At 53.8% G+C, this 13,946-nt stretch overlaps 1 protein-coding gene across 4 annotated transcripts in view; it reads left to right on the plus strand.

Annotated features, from left to right (window-relative positions):
• Positions 1–13,946, plus strand: part of HPCAL1 (hippocalcin like 1) — a 132,935-nt gene that overhangs the window by 86,532 nt on the left and 32,457 nt on the right. For all 4 annotated transcript variants that reach the window (XM_032172199.2, XM_058426770.1, XM_058426771.1 and 1 more), the window contains exon 2: positions 13,420–13,505. The gene's annotated coding sequence lies outside the window, so the exon portion shown is untranslated. The remainder of the gene's footprint in view (positions 1–13,419; positions 13,506–13,946) is intronic.

The following is a 13,946-nucleotide window of genomic DNA, read 5'->3' on the forward strand; positions in this document are numbered from 1 at the left end:
ACACACACACACACACACACACCTTTTGCTGGTGGCTCTGGATTTGTAAACTTGCTCCATGGCAGGAATCAGCATCCTAATACTTGCTCCACCCTTTAAAATAAACTTCCCCATCCTAGGCAGACAAGAGAACAACCCCAGACCTCCGCCCTCAGAGTGGGGACGAGGTGAGGGAAGTGGCAGCCTGGCAGGAAGTTCATTTCTTTCTTCAGTCATATCAGATGAGCTGCTCCCCTCACTACGAGTGGATGGGGCTGCCAGCAGTGTTCTTGCAAAATACCCCTTGTGGGAGGAGAGGGGTGGAGGGAGAGAACCCCCCCCACACATCCCCATGGGATGAGTGTCCGCAGGGAAGGGTTTTGGGCACCCACCCTGGGGAGAGAGGAGAGCCCAGGTTACCATCTATGGTGTCCCCTCACTCACACTCACTACTGCCCTCCACAAACTGCCATGCTTGCTTTGTGCAAGGTGCTGTGCTGGGCACTGAGGCAAGGCCCCCTCCCCCGTGGGGCTATGGATGCTAATCTGCAAATCCCAGAAAAGTGGAATCTCAGTGGCAGAGTGGGATGAAGGGGAGGTGCTCAGTGCTATAAAAGCCAGCGGCTGGGAGTTTCAGGGGCTTCCCTAGGGAGGGACCCTGAGCTGGGGTCTGAAGGAAGAGCAGTTCACTGGGGAGTTAGGGAGTGTTCTAGGCAGAGCAAACAGTGCAGTGGCAGCCGGGGCTGGCATTTTTAAAGAAAGCCTCAAGACTTCTCTTTCTGATTGTGAAGTGAGCTGAGCAGACTGAAATCAAAGATGTGAAAATAAAGATAGAGGCGACAGGCCGAGCGCGGTGGCTCACGCCTGTAATCCCAACACTTTGGGAGGCCGAGGTGGGTGGATCACAAGGTCAAGAGATCGAGACCATCCTGGCCAACATGGTGAAACCCCCGTCTCTACTAAAAATACAAAAATTAGCTGGGCATGGTGGCACACGCCTGTAATCCCTGCTACTTGGGAGGTTGAAGCAGGAGAATCACTTGAACCTGGGAGGTGAAGGTTGCAGTGAGCCGAGATCACGCCAGCCTGGCGATAGAGCAAGACTCCATCTCAAAAAAAAAAAAAAAAAAGAGGTGACAGGAAGACCCCACCGTGAGTGGCCTCCGCTGACTGCGCATGTGCGTGAGCGGCTGTGCGGTGGTCCTTGCCGTCTTCCCATCAGCCCCTCCCAGCCCCTGGGCCTGCAGAGGCTGAGAATCTGACCTAAGGCCGCCCAGTGGCGTGAGGCCGGCCTGCCGTGCTTACATCCCTGGGGGACTCCAGGACCCCAGTGCTTCCTACTAGTGGCTTCAGCTCCCGGTCACTTGTCGGGAATGCTGTGTCCAGGGCTGAACCCCTGGAGGTTGTGTGGGACAGGGCCCAGGAATCTGCATTCTAGCAAGCACCTGCTCCAGGCTTGCTTCCCTGGCAGGGAGGCTTGGTGATCCAAGTTCCTTGGGTGCGGACACTTGCTGCTTCTCTCGGAGGCCAGGCTGGGCTGTGATTTTTTCATCCAATGTGCTGGGCTGATTTCACTTGCAGATGCAGAATGAGAAGCTGTAGAGGAGACCACGGCGAGCTGTCTGCACGGGTGATGGCAGAATCTGGTGTCTGCTTGGCCAAGTGGTGTCACTAATAGGATTTGCCGAGCCTTTTGGATGTTTGTGGCACGACGGCTGCTGTGGGAACCCAGAGGCTGCTCATTTGCGGGGAATGAATAATTTATTTCTGTTTTCAGATGACTTATCCCTTCATCATAGACACTGCAGCCGAGCTCCCGCATGTTCTGTAGGCTCCTGATTAAGTGGTTTCAGCAGGAGAATTTGGCTTAATCCCCCACTGCCCTGGACGCCTGGTTCCAGGCTACTGATTTGTCGGCCTCGTGTTGGGGGTGTCCGGAGCCTCTCCTCCCTGGGGGCTTTTCTTCCTGCTCTGCCTGTTTTGGAAGCCTCTGGCCACTGAGCATGTGCTGGCCTTGGGTTTACGGCTGTCTGGCAATTAGAATATTAATGTCGATAACACAGCAGGACTTGCGTGTGGCAAGCTGAGCCACATAACGTCACAGTCGCTCTTGAACATCTCGGACTTTTACATGGGCCAGCCACACCCCAGCCTAGGATGCTCCCTCACCTCCTCAGGGCCTCCCTGATGCCAGTTTCGACGTGTGCCATCCATCCTCCCCGGGCCACCGCGTTGACCCTCTGGGTCATTGCTCAAGAGCCCACCATGGCTCCCTGTTGCCAAATGCAGCCTGAATTCGGTATTCAAAGCCCTCCGTGAATGGGCTTGGTCCTTCCTCCCTGGCCTCTCTTGCGTGGCTCCATGCGCTGAGCTGCCTACTCACTGACTCATTCATTTAATGTTTATTCTTTGGTGGTGGCTGTTTCAGCACTGAGTGGGTCTGTGGAATCATTTACATGTTTATTGAGAGTCTGCCTGGCTGCAGATGCTGGGCAGGGGCTTTGATGTAGGGAGCAAGACCCCGCCCCAGGTTACAGGTAGGCCCTTCCAGGTGGCCCAGGGCCCTGGGAGGGGGTGGGGGTGTGTGAGATGGCAGCGTGGGAGAGTCTCAAATTTTTGGCATCTTTAATCTGCCCACTGGGTGAGATTGAGGCCTCAGGTGGGTGTCAGGGGCTTTGAATGCCAAACCACAAAGGTCTGCAGGCTGGGGGAGCTGCAGGAGGTTGTCGTCAGTGGCGGGGGCATTGGAGCTTGGTGGAGGAGACCACGCTTCAGATGGCCAGCTGGAGCACCCTCCCTCCAGCCCCGCTGCCTGGACCCTTCCACCTCTCCATGGACCCACCTCAGGCCCTACACACCCTCTGCACTGCCTTGCACGGCATTGCTTAATTTCACTGCAGTGGCTCACTGGGGCTGCTTTCCTCACTCCCTTATTGCTCTCTGGGTGAGGTTTGGTCTCTGGCCTCCCCATGAGGCAGGGACAGTGCCTGGGGAGTGGCCAGTGGGAGAAGCGGGGCTTGCAGGCCAGGTGGGCCCAAGTGTGGTTCCTGGTGCAGTGCTGGTGGCTGTGTCACCTGGGGCAAGTGGCTCGGAGCCTGTTTCTCATCTGCAGATGGGGGGATGGTCTGTACCTGTCCAGCACCCATGAGGAGCAGGTGGGACCGGGTGTGGCTGTCAAGGGCTCCTGAGGGGACCCGAAAGTGCCACATTCAGCCGTCTGCGTTAAGGACCATGAGTCCAAAGAGTGGCCCCATGTGAATCCGCCTCCTTGTGCCAGCCTTACGGCCTCCTCAGGAAGGGCATGGAGGAGCGGTGGGATGCCCACGGTACCATGGAGGAAGCAGCCCTGGAGGAGGGGTGACTGGCCCAGGGCCACGCAGTGACACACTGGAGGCTGGCTCTAGCCTGCTGTGGGGCATGTCCACGTGGAGAGGCGCTTGGTGTATTCCCCTACCCTCTCACCCCCACAGCGTTCCTGGTGCTCTGGTGTTTCTGAGCCATCCAGGTGGGCACAGGGACAACCTCACCAGGAACAGTGTGGCCCCATGCTGGTAAGCAGGCGATACTGACCCTGGTTCCAAACTGCATTCCTGTTGATCCTTCGTCTTGCTCTTCTGGTGTCATTACGAACACAACTTTAGAAAGTTCAACAGTGGTACTCAGAGAGGCTTGTGGCCCCGACTCATGTGACAGTGACCAACAGGTGAAAGGTGACTTGTGGTCTGAACAGCTGCAAGGGACTCTTATTCCGATGCCTGAATCTTTACATCTCTGCCCAGCAGATGACAGCACCTGGAATTATTAGCTGGCCATACCTGGCCCTGTGAGCGCAGGAAGACCCTTCTTCTCAGGGCCTGCTTGCTCCACTGCACAATGGAAGGGTTGGGCAAGATGGATGTTTTTTTTTTTTCTTTCTTTCTTTCTTTTCTCCTTCTTTGCAGTTGAACATTTTTCTTGCCAGTGAAATCACAGGTGGAGGTCTGTGTGTTCGGCAGGTGAATGGCCATGCAGGGGTGGAGGGAGGCCTGGATGCTTTTCTTCCCTGCACTGACAGGACCCCCATGGGACCCTCAGCCCCCAGAGGACAATTGGAGACTTCCGGCCTAGGGTTCTAAGGTCTCCTGAGAAGGTCATACACTCGTTGTCTGGCCGAGACAGACAGCGGACAGTCGGCGTGTCTGAGGGCAGGAGGCTCCCCAAATAGAAAGTGCTGGGCTGGGCACGGTGGCTCACGCCTGTTATCCCAGCACTTTGGGAGGCTGAGGCGGGCGGATCACGAGGTCAGGAGATCGAGACCATCCTGGCTAACAAGATGAAACCCTGTCTCTACTAAAAAAAGTACAAAAAAAAAATTAGCCGGGCATAGTGGCGGGCACCTGTAGTCCCAGCTACTTGGGAGGCTGAGGCAGCAGAATGGCATGAACCCGGGAGGCGGAGCTTGAAGTGAGCCGTGATAGCGCCACTGCACTGTAGCCTGGGCGACAGAGCGAGACTCCTATCACGGATAACAGTGAGGCAGTCACAGGGGAAAGTGCTGGATTGGGAGTGGATTTATTGTTCCCTGCCTCCCTGGGGCCGCCAGCATTTCCCCTGTGACTGCCTCACTGTTCTGATGTTGGCAAAGGTTTGTTTTATCTTCCTCCTTCCAGAACAGGAGGTGCCTCAGTGCCTCAGGCGCTGCCTGAGAAGGTCAGTGGCATCTGGGAGCCATGGTGAGGGTGGCAGTGACTGGGCTCGGGAGGTTCCAGAATTCTGTTAGTGAGCAGCGAGCTGTTTTATTTTCCTTCCTGCCTCTGGAAGGTCATGAGTGAACAAACAAGTTTCAGTCTCAAGACAACACAGCATGTTTAGGGGTGACCTGTCCCCACCCCACCCCCGTCACTGGGAGAGGACTGCAGGTCTCACGGTCTCCCTTCTGTCTCTGCTGCCCCCAGGTCCAGGGACTCCTACAATTTCTCTCCCTGGTGCCTGGTATTTTTGTAGCACTCTCTGGTTTTCAAAGTTTTCCTATAACAATTGTGCTTAAAATAAAATATAAACTCCATCCCCAGCCCCCAAGCCCCACTCCCCGCCAACCTCGTCTCTTACTGGGAAGCCCCGTCTTTGTCACCAGCAGCAGCTGTGAGTGCCTCATCGGTGTTTAAGAGTCCGGATCGCTGCAGCGTCTTGGTGTGTACTGTGGACCCACTGTGTGTACGCCCCCAAATTCCTGTGATGAGACCCTCACTCCGAGTAGGATGTTATTAGGAGGCGGGGACTTTGGGAGGTAATTAGGTCATTAGTGCCCTTATAGGAAGAGGACGTGAGCCAGACCTGCCTCTGCTGTCTACCAGGCAAGTATATAATGAGAAGGTGACGTAGGAGGCGGGACTCGACTCCAGAGGCAGGACTCAGACACCAGACCAAATTGAGGACTAGCTAAAACAGGGCCAGGGTAGAAACAGCTTTCCCTAAGACGTGCCCACCAGTGTGCATGTCAGTTTACCACTGCCATGGTAATACCCGGAAGTTACTGCTCCTTTCCATGGCAATCATCTGACGACCTGGAAATTACCACCCTTTTCCTAGAAATCTCTGCATAATCCACCCCCTAATTTGCATGTAATTAAAAATGGGAATAAATCTGATTGCAGTGCTGCCTCTGAGCTGCTGCTCTGGGCACACTGCCTGTGGGGTAGCCCTGCCCCGCAAGGAACAGTCCCTCTGCTGCCGCTGTGCACAGCTGCTTCAGTAAAATTGCTAACACTACCGGCTCACCCTTGAATTCTTAGCTGGGTGAAGCCAAGAACCCTCCTGGGCTAAGTCCCAGTTTGGGGGCTCACCTGCCCTGCAAGATCAGGAGCCATCTGTACACCAGAAAGAGAGCCCTCCCCAGAACTCAACTGTGCTGGCACCTTGATCTTGGACTTCCAGCCCCCAGAACTGTAAGAGGTAAATGTTTGTTATTGAAGCCACCCAGTCTATGGTAATTTGTTAGAGCGGCCTGGAGGAAGACACAGTATTAAGTAAGCCTTCGTGTCTGACTTCACTGAACACTGTGGTTGTGAGATGCATCTGTTGTGTGGGGCATTGAGGTTCATTCTGATTGCTTTATGGGGCTCTGTTGTGACCATACTCCAGTTTCTTTGCCCGTGGAATGTACATGGATGTTTGGATAGTTTCCAGGGTGGGGCTGGGACAAATTGTGCAGCCCAGAGTGTTCCTGCACATGCTTTTTGGTGGACACGTGTCCTTCTTTCTGTTGGACATACATGAAGGAGGTGAACCGCTGCTTCATGGGGCATGTGTGTGGTCACCTTTAGTAAATATGCCAGTTTTTCAAAGTGGTCATAGATAGTAGATTCCTTTTATTACGTGACGAGCTCAAATGCCCTGGTAGTGGGAGTGGCAGCAGGAGCTACAGTAAGACATTGCACATTCTCTGGAAGTCAGGGATCCCTGCCAGCCAGTGCCCGGTGCCCCAGGAACCAGGGGTTTGGTGCTGGGCACTACTCATGACCACTCGCGGCTCAGGTGTTGGGTGGTCTTTCCAGACCTTCACCTGTGTGAAGCTTGCAACCTGGATGGTCTCGTGTGGACATCTTGGCTTCCACCCTGTGCTCTGTGTCTGGTCTCAGACCACAGCCCACCCTGGTTGTCTCTGCAGGACACGTAGGCTTCTCTGTAACTCAGTTTCTTGAATTGAACAATGGAAGAAAATGCCTCTATGAAGAGAGGTCATTGTGCAAAACGTCTGTGTGACAGTATTCTTGGAGCAACTGTGCTTATCACCTGGGGGCCACAGTGGAATTAGTCATTTGAAAACCACAGTCACCTCCGAAATAGTCATAATCCAAAAGCATCCATCTTTGACTTCAGACCCCATTATAACTTTTTCTCCCTAAGGGACTTTGCTTTGTAATTATGTTGGATTTCAGAATATATTAAAATAATTTGTCATCTCTTGAGCACACATCTGCCTGCTATGAGCAAGCAGGAGAGGCCACTTCTGGTTTTCTGCAGGTCCCAGTGAGCATGTGAAGCCTGCGCCTGGGCAAGAGGTTGGATACTGGGAGGAAGAAGCTTTTCCAGTGCCCTTTCCCAAAGACCAGCCAGCGAGGGAAATGGGCAACGAACGCACCCCCACCCCCCGGCCCGAGACTGGGCCAAGAGGGAGGAACTGACCCCAGAAACGGCCCTGGAACCATAACCTGCTTACACTGTGACCTGCAGTGCCCAGGGCGGCAGCCTGGGCTGTTTCTGGAGTTGAGCGGAGAGTTCCTCCAGTGTAAACTCCTTAGAGAACATGAATATTCCTGAGGGCCTGGGGCCCGGCACCACCTTCAGTGGACTGGATCACCTTCTTGAAGGCAGAGAGATCTTAAGAGCTTATGTCTGACAGCCCACCCGATGCCCGCACTCATCTGCATGCACCCCACTGGGCCATGGGCTTCTCAAAGGTGGGGATGCTGTCCCTGTACCTAACACAAATGGCGGGCACTTGGCCTGGGTTTGCAGGGCCTGCTGGGGAGTTCTCCAAGGCAGTTTCATAGCTCAGCTCCAGCACCTTCCTGGGGGCCCAGTCCCGGATTTGAGGCTGCCAGGGGGGATTTGCAGTCAGCTAAGTTGGTACCCATCCTTCCCTTCCCCTCTGTAAGGGGTGACAAGCACTAAGACCTGTTATATCCCCTGGCTGGCAGGGCCTGGAAGCTCTACACTCTGTCCCCTTGCTCTTGTGACTCTGCTCTTTGCTCTCCTGTCCGCTGGCATATAGGAGTAGGAGTATATTGACTTAGATTCCTTTTTATTATTATTATTTTTAATCAGCTTTATGGAAATGTAATTCACATACCCTACCATTTACCCATTTAAAGTATACAATGTAAAGTATACAATTCAGTGATTTTTAGCATATTCACATGTATATGCAACTATCACCACGGTCAATTTTAGAGTGCTTTCATCACTCCAAAAGGAAACCCGTACCCTTTACCTGCTAACCCCTCTTTCCCCATCCCCTCTTCCACCAGTCCCAAGAAACTACGAATCTACTTTCTGTCTCTGTCCTGGATATTTTATATAGATGGAATCATACCACATTTGTCCTTTTGTGTCTGGCGTCTTTCATTATATTTTTGGGGTTTTGTTGTTGTTTTTGCGACGGAGTCTCACTCTGTCGCCCAGGCTGGAGTGCAGCAGCACTATCTCGGCTTACTGCAACCTCTCTTCCTCCAGGTTTAAGCAGTTCTCTGCCTCAGCCTCCGGAGTAGCTGGGATCACAGGCGCGTGCCACCACACCTGGCTAATTTTTTGTATTTTTAGTAGAGACGGGATTTCACCATCTTGTCCAGGCTGGTCTTGAACTCCTGACCTCGTGATCCACCCACCTCGGCCTCCCAAAGTGCTGGGATTACAGGCATGAGCCACTATGCCAGGCCGTTGTTGTTTTTTAAGACATGGTCTTGATCTGTCCCTCGGGCGGGAGTGCAGTGGCATGACCATAGCTCACTGCAGCCTTGAACTCCTGGGCTCAAGTGATCCTTCTGCCTCAGCCTCCAGAGTAGCTGGGACTACACGCATGCACCACCATGCCTAGCTTGTTTATTTATTTAGTAGCGATGAGGTCTCACTATGTTGCCCAGGCTGGTCTCGCAGTGCTGGCTGGGCTCAAGCAATCCTCCCACCTTGGCCTCCCTTAGGGCTGGGATTACAGGTGCGAGCCACCACACCTGGCCAAGAATTGGTATTCCTTAAATATTTGTAGAATTCAGTAGTGAAGCTATTTGGCCAGGGCTTTTCTTTGTGGATAGTGTTTTGATTACTAATTCAATCTCTTCACGTGTTATAAGTCTTTCAAATTGTCTCTTTCTTGAGACAGTTCTGGTAGTTCGTGTCTTTCTACTTGGCTTAGATTTTGCAGGCCTCTCCCTGCTCTTTCAGTCATAGTTGACGTTTATTGAGTTCTTTCTATGTACCAAGCATTTGTTGTGCATTAGCTCATTTAATCTTTACAAAAACTCGATGAGCTAGGTAGTACTATTGTCATCTCCATTTTACAAATGCGGGCGTGGAAGCAGGGAGAGGTGAAATAACAGGTCAAGGTCACACTATTAGGAAATAGGAAACAGTCCAGCTGGGTTTTGATTCCAGACAGTCCAGCCATGCAGCCCCTGGCCTTGCTGCCTCCCTCTGCCATTCTCCAGAGACTCGGAGAGGGGCCTAAGGCCTGACACGAACAAAGGGCTGGGGGAGGTAGGGTCAGAAGGGCCCCAGGAAAAGTGTGTGCGTAAAGGGCTCAGACTCCCAGTTGCGGAGTTCGGATGTCCCCTCCCAGGGCTTTCGGCTTTTACCCTCCTCTCTCCCAAGCGCGCAGCCAAAGGGCAGCACAGAGCACCCTACCCTAGGGTGTGACGCCCCAGCTGGCAGGAGTTTGGAGCAGTAGATCTGTGCCCAGCAGGTCTGTATGAATCACCCAGGCCTCTGCATTTTGCTTTTCTAGAGGAAGAGGCATGGCAATTTGTAAGACAATCGCCAGACAGAAATCGGGAGCAACCAGACATAACTCAACATAATTATTTCTGCATAATGACTTTTGCTACTTGATTCTGTCTCGAGCAATGACTGTAATCTCTATCTGTCACTGGGAAGCTGGTGGCCAGGGAGCCCCTGTGGCTTAGAGATAGAGCCAGGAGGAAATTTGCAATTCGAGTTAATGGAGTGTTCCCAAGCAGCCTGACAGCCAATGCCTTCAAGGTCTCCGGAACAGCAGACCCCCCTCCTGCTAGGAAGCCGGGTGTCAGAGCTGGCTGTGCGGAGTCCAGCTCACCCACTTCGTCACAGATGGGGAAACTGGAAATGGCAGAGGTCACAGGATGTGCCCAAGGCACAGGCCAACCTGGTTCCAGCACTTCCTCTCCACCCTCCCACCACCCAGCATTTTCCCCTTCAGCTGGCCTGGCTGTCGTGGGACAGAGGGAAGATACCTCTGTGGAGCTGGTCCCTGAGAGTGCCCCAGGAGGCTGGAGACAGCGGGGCCTTCGCAGCCAGATAGCGAGGGACCTCAGTGTGGAGACTGGGTGTGCTTGCTGAGTGTGCCAGCAGGCTTGCGCTCACCTGCTCCAGCTGGGGGCATGCAGAGGCCCCTCCTACCCCAGGAGGATGCTTACTCACTGCATTCCATGGCCTCTTAAAAATCCCCTTTAGGCTGGGGCGTGGTGGATCACACCTGTAATCCCAGTACTTAGGGAGGCCAAGGCAGGCAGATGGCTTGAGCCCAGGAATTTGAGACCAGCCTGGGCAACACAGTGAGATCTCATCTCTACTAAAAGTGAAAAAAAAAAAAGATTGGGGTGCACCTGTAGTCCCAGTTACTTGGGAGGCTGAGGCTGGAGGATTGCTTGAGCCTAGGAGGTTGAGGCCACAGTGAGCTTTGATTGTGCCACTGCACTCCAGCCTGAGTGACAGAGAGAGACCCTGTCTCCTGAAAAACAAACAAACAAAAAACTTTTAATTAACCAGAGCAGCTGAAAAGAACAGAGCATGGGTTTGGGGATTTGTGTTTTGGGCGCCCCCACACCCCACTTAGCCAAGTGTCACCTGGGCTGGTGTCCCGGAGTCTCTTTCCTTCTCCATAAACGGTTGAGAATGAGCTCTCTGCCAGGGCTGGTGGGAGGGGGATGATGAAATGAGGACCTGGTACATTCTGCTGCTGGCTCCATTGCTGGGTTTCTCCTCATGAAGAGCCCTTGACGCTGTCCAGGTCTTGATTTCTCTGAGTGTCAAAGCAGTGCGCGCGGAACTGTGAGATAAATTGGCTGAGATCATCAATTTGAAAACGCCATGAGAAAATATGGGGCAAGGCGGAGAGCGCAGAGGAGCTTTAGGGCAGCGAGCCTGCGCTATATGATGCTGTAATGGTGGGTACGCATCGGTACACGTTTGTCAAAGCCCCCGTTTGTCACTCTTGGCCCATGCCAAGAGTGAACCCTAATGTGAGCTGTGGACCTGGGGGGTGATGATGGTCAATGCGGGTCCCTCAGTTGTAACAAATGGCCCGCTCTGGCAGGGGATGTGGGTTGTGGGGAAGGCTGTGGCTGGAGTGGTGCAAGGGGTGTGTGGGAACTTTCTGCTCAGTTTTGTTGGGAAGACCTAAAAAATAAAATCTTTGGCCGGGCGCGGTGGCTTACACTTGTAATCCCAGCACTTTGGGAGGCCGAGGCGGGCGGATCACGAGGTCAGGAGATCGAGACCACGGTGAAACCCCATCTCTACTAAAAACACAAAAAATTAGCTGGATGTGGTGGCGGGCGCCTGTAGTCCCAGCTACTCGGAGAGGCTGAGGCAGGAGAATGGCGTGAACCCGGGAGGCAGAGCTTGCAGTGAGCCGAGATTGCGCCACTGCACTCCAGCCTAGGTGACAGAGCGAGACTCCATCTCAAAAAAAAAAAAATCTTTTATTTTATTTTATTTTTTTGAGACAACATTTCACTGTGTCACCCAGGCTGGAGTGCAGAGGTGTGATCTCGGCTCACTGCAACCTCAGCCTTCCAGGCCCAGGTGATCTTCTCACCTCAGCCTCCCAGGTAGCTGGGACTACAGGCAGGCACCACCACGCACGGCTAATTTTTTGTATTTTTAGTAGAGATGGCGTTTCATCATGTTGCCCAGGGTGGTCTCGAACTCCTGGATTCAAGCAATCCACCTGCCTCAGCTTCCCAGAGTGCTGGGATTACAGGCGTGAACCACGGTGTCCAGCCTAAAATCTATCTTTAAAACACACACACACACACACACACACACACACACTGCTATCTTAAAAGTATAGTGACCTTGCAGTGAGAATTTCTGGTGGGAAGATGCATGACTTTGTCAGGTCTTGAATTCTAGCTGTGAGTTTACATTCCATAATTGGCCTACAAAATTCTGTATTTGGGAAATGGTAGAAATTTAACTCTGAGCAAGATACACCCTATTTCCAATCACATGTGATGCATCTTGGGGGCATTCATTTGTCAAACATTATTTGTTGAGCACCTGCTGTGTCCAGGCTCTGGATGCACAGACATGAAATGGACAATTTCCCGACCTTGTGGAGCTCACAGTCAGTGGGGTGGGTTGGTGCGTGGGTGGAAAGAGGGGAGAGGTGCAGCGCCCCCATTGTGCAGGAGCGAGGGGAGCCCTGCTGGCACGCCGTACTGTGCTGAGGCTGGGTGTTCTAGGGTGAACAAGCCACTTCGTCTAGTGGGTGTTTGTAAAGCGGGATCATTGCTATGAGGGAGAGAACCTTGTGTTGGGAGAAAGTAATTAGGGAGTGCGTGGTAGATGCGGAAGAGAAACGGGCTGTCAGGTGAAGCGACTGTCAGGATTCCATCCTGGCTCGGCCCCTTGGAAGACACATGATCTTGCAGGTAATTAGCTCCTGTAAGCCTCCATTTTTCCCCATCTGTCAAATGGGGATGATGATTGTGCCTGCCTCCCAGGGCTGCCATGTGGATTACATTGGATAATGAGTACAAATGCATAGACAGCCTTTAGCAAGGAGCCTAGTTGTATGGAGCTGTCGGCCTCAACACTGTTAATACACATATTTACCAGAGGCTGCAGGTTCACAGAGGAGGGGTCACCAATCCATGCCTGGCGAGCAGGCAGAGAAGAAGGAGGCGGGCCCGTCCCGAGTTCACGCTACATGAAGGGTGCTTGGAACGCTTGTGCCAGAGCTGGCGGTGAGGGTTGAGGGTGGCAGTGGCCGAGTACCTAGACACCTGCAGTGCAAATTTTCCTTCTCGGTCTCTGGGTGGTTTTGTGAGCTGCGGGCTGAATGTCAGGTGATGCGTCCTGACCTTTTCCTGAGCACCTAGTATGTGTCCTGCGCTGGGCCCAGGAGGCATGCTGGGGGCAATGTGGACCTCGAGGAGGTCAGATGATGAGGGGCCAACCCAGGTATGCCAGTCAAGAAACCGTGGAGGCTGGAGGGACCCTGAAGGGGGCAGGGCACAGCCGTGGGTGCCAGGCCTGGGTGTGCCTGATTCCACTGAACCCTCGTAACAGCCCTGGGTGCAGTGTGCAGAGTGCTGGGTGAGGATGGAGGCTGTGCGTCTGTGATAACCGCAAGTGACAATGCTGTTGGGATTCGAACCTGAGTTTGTGGACCACAGAGGTCCCGGCCACACTTAGTTTCCATGCCAGTTTTGTAGTAACCGGCGACGTCACTCGCCAGCATCTCACCTTGGGGCTTCTGTCAACGTCGTGGGCTTCCCGCCCGCTGGGGTACAGCGGCCTTGAGCACGTGCCCCTGCCCACGGTAGCTGGCCGGAGGCTGGGAGCCAGGGGTTTCTGTATTTAGCATGGCACTTGCAAAAGCTGTGATCCCCCAGCAGGCACCACAGAAGCAACCAGAGGGAGGGGCACGGGCTCTGGACCGGGTCGTCACAGCCTGCGTGACCTGTCGCTCTTCTCTTCCAGGGGCATGGTCTAGCGGCCCAGTCAGGACACGGAAACACTCCCCGGAGTTTCTGACCCACTCCCTCTCGGCCTCCGCCTGGTCTCTGGTAAGTCACCCTCAGAGGCCGACTGGCTCGGGGTGGGTGAGGACTGAGGGTGGAAGTGGGTGGCTCCTGCTGTGCCGTGGGGTCCTGCCCATGTGTGGGGACTGGACCCAGCTCAGCAGAAAGAGCAGGGAAGACTGGGCGTGGGGGGCAGCCCACCCAGCACCCCTAGACAGGTCAGGAAACTGCGGCTCGGAGATGCAGAGAACCACCTCCCCAGGCCCCACAGCCATCTCGGCTCTTGCCCTAAGCTGGCCAGGTCTTTCTGGGTAAATCGCATGACCTTCGGTGCTTCTGTTTGGGGATTTGTGGGGGGAATGAGGGGCCCAGAACTTGGAGAAGGACGTGTGGATGAGGGCAAGGAGAGCACTGTCATAGTGTCTCGTTTCTTTGTCTTCTATCCCCTGCAGCCCCTGTGCCTGGAAGCTTCCTTCTCCCAGGCTC

Source organism: Hylobates moloch, unplaced genomic scaffold (genome assembly GCF_009828535.3).
Source record: "Hylobates moloch isolate HMO894 unplaced genomic scaffold, HMol_V3 SCAFFOLD_13, whole genome shotgun sequence".
Lineage (NCBI taxonomy): Eukaryota > Metazoa > Chordata > Mammalia > Primates > Hylobatidae > Hylobates > Hylobates moloch.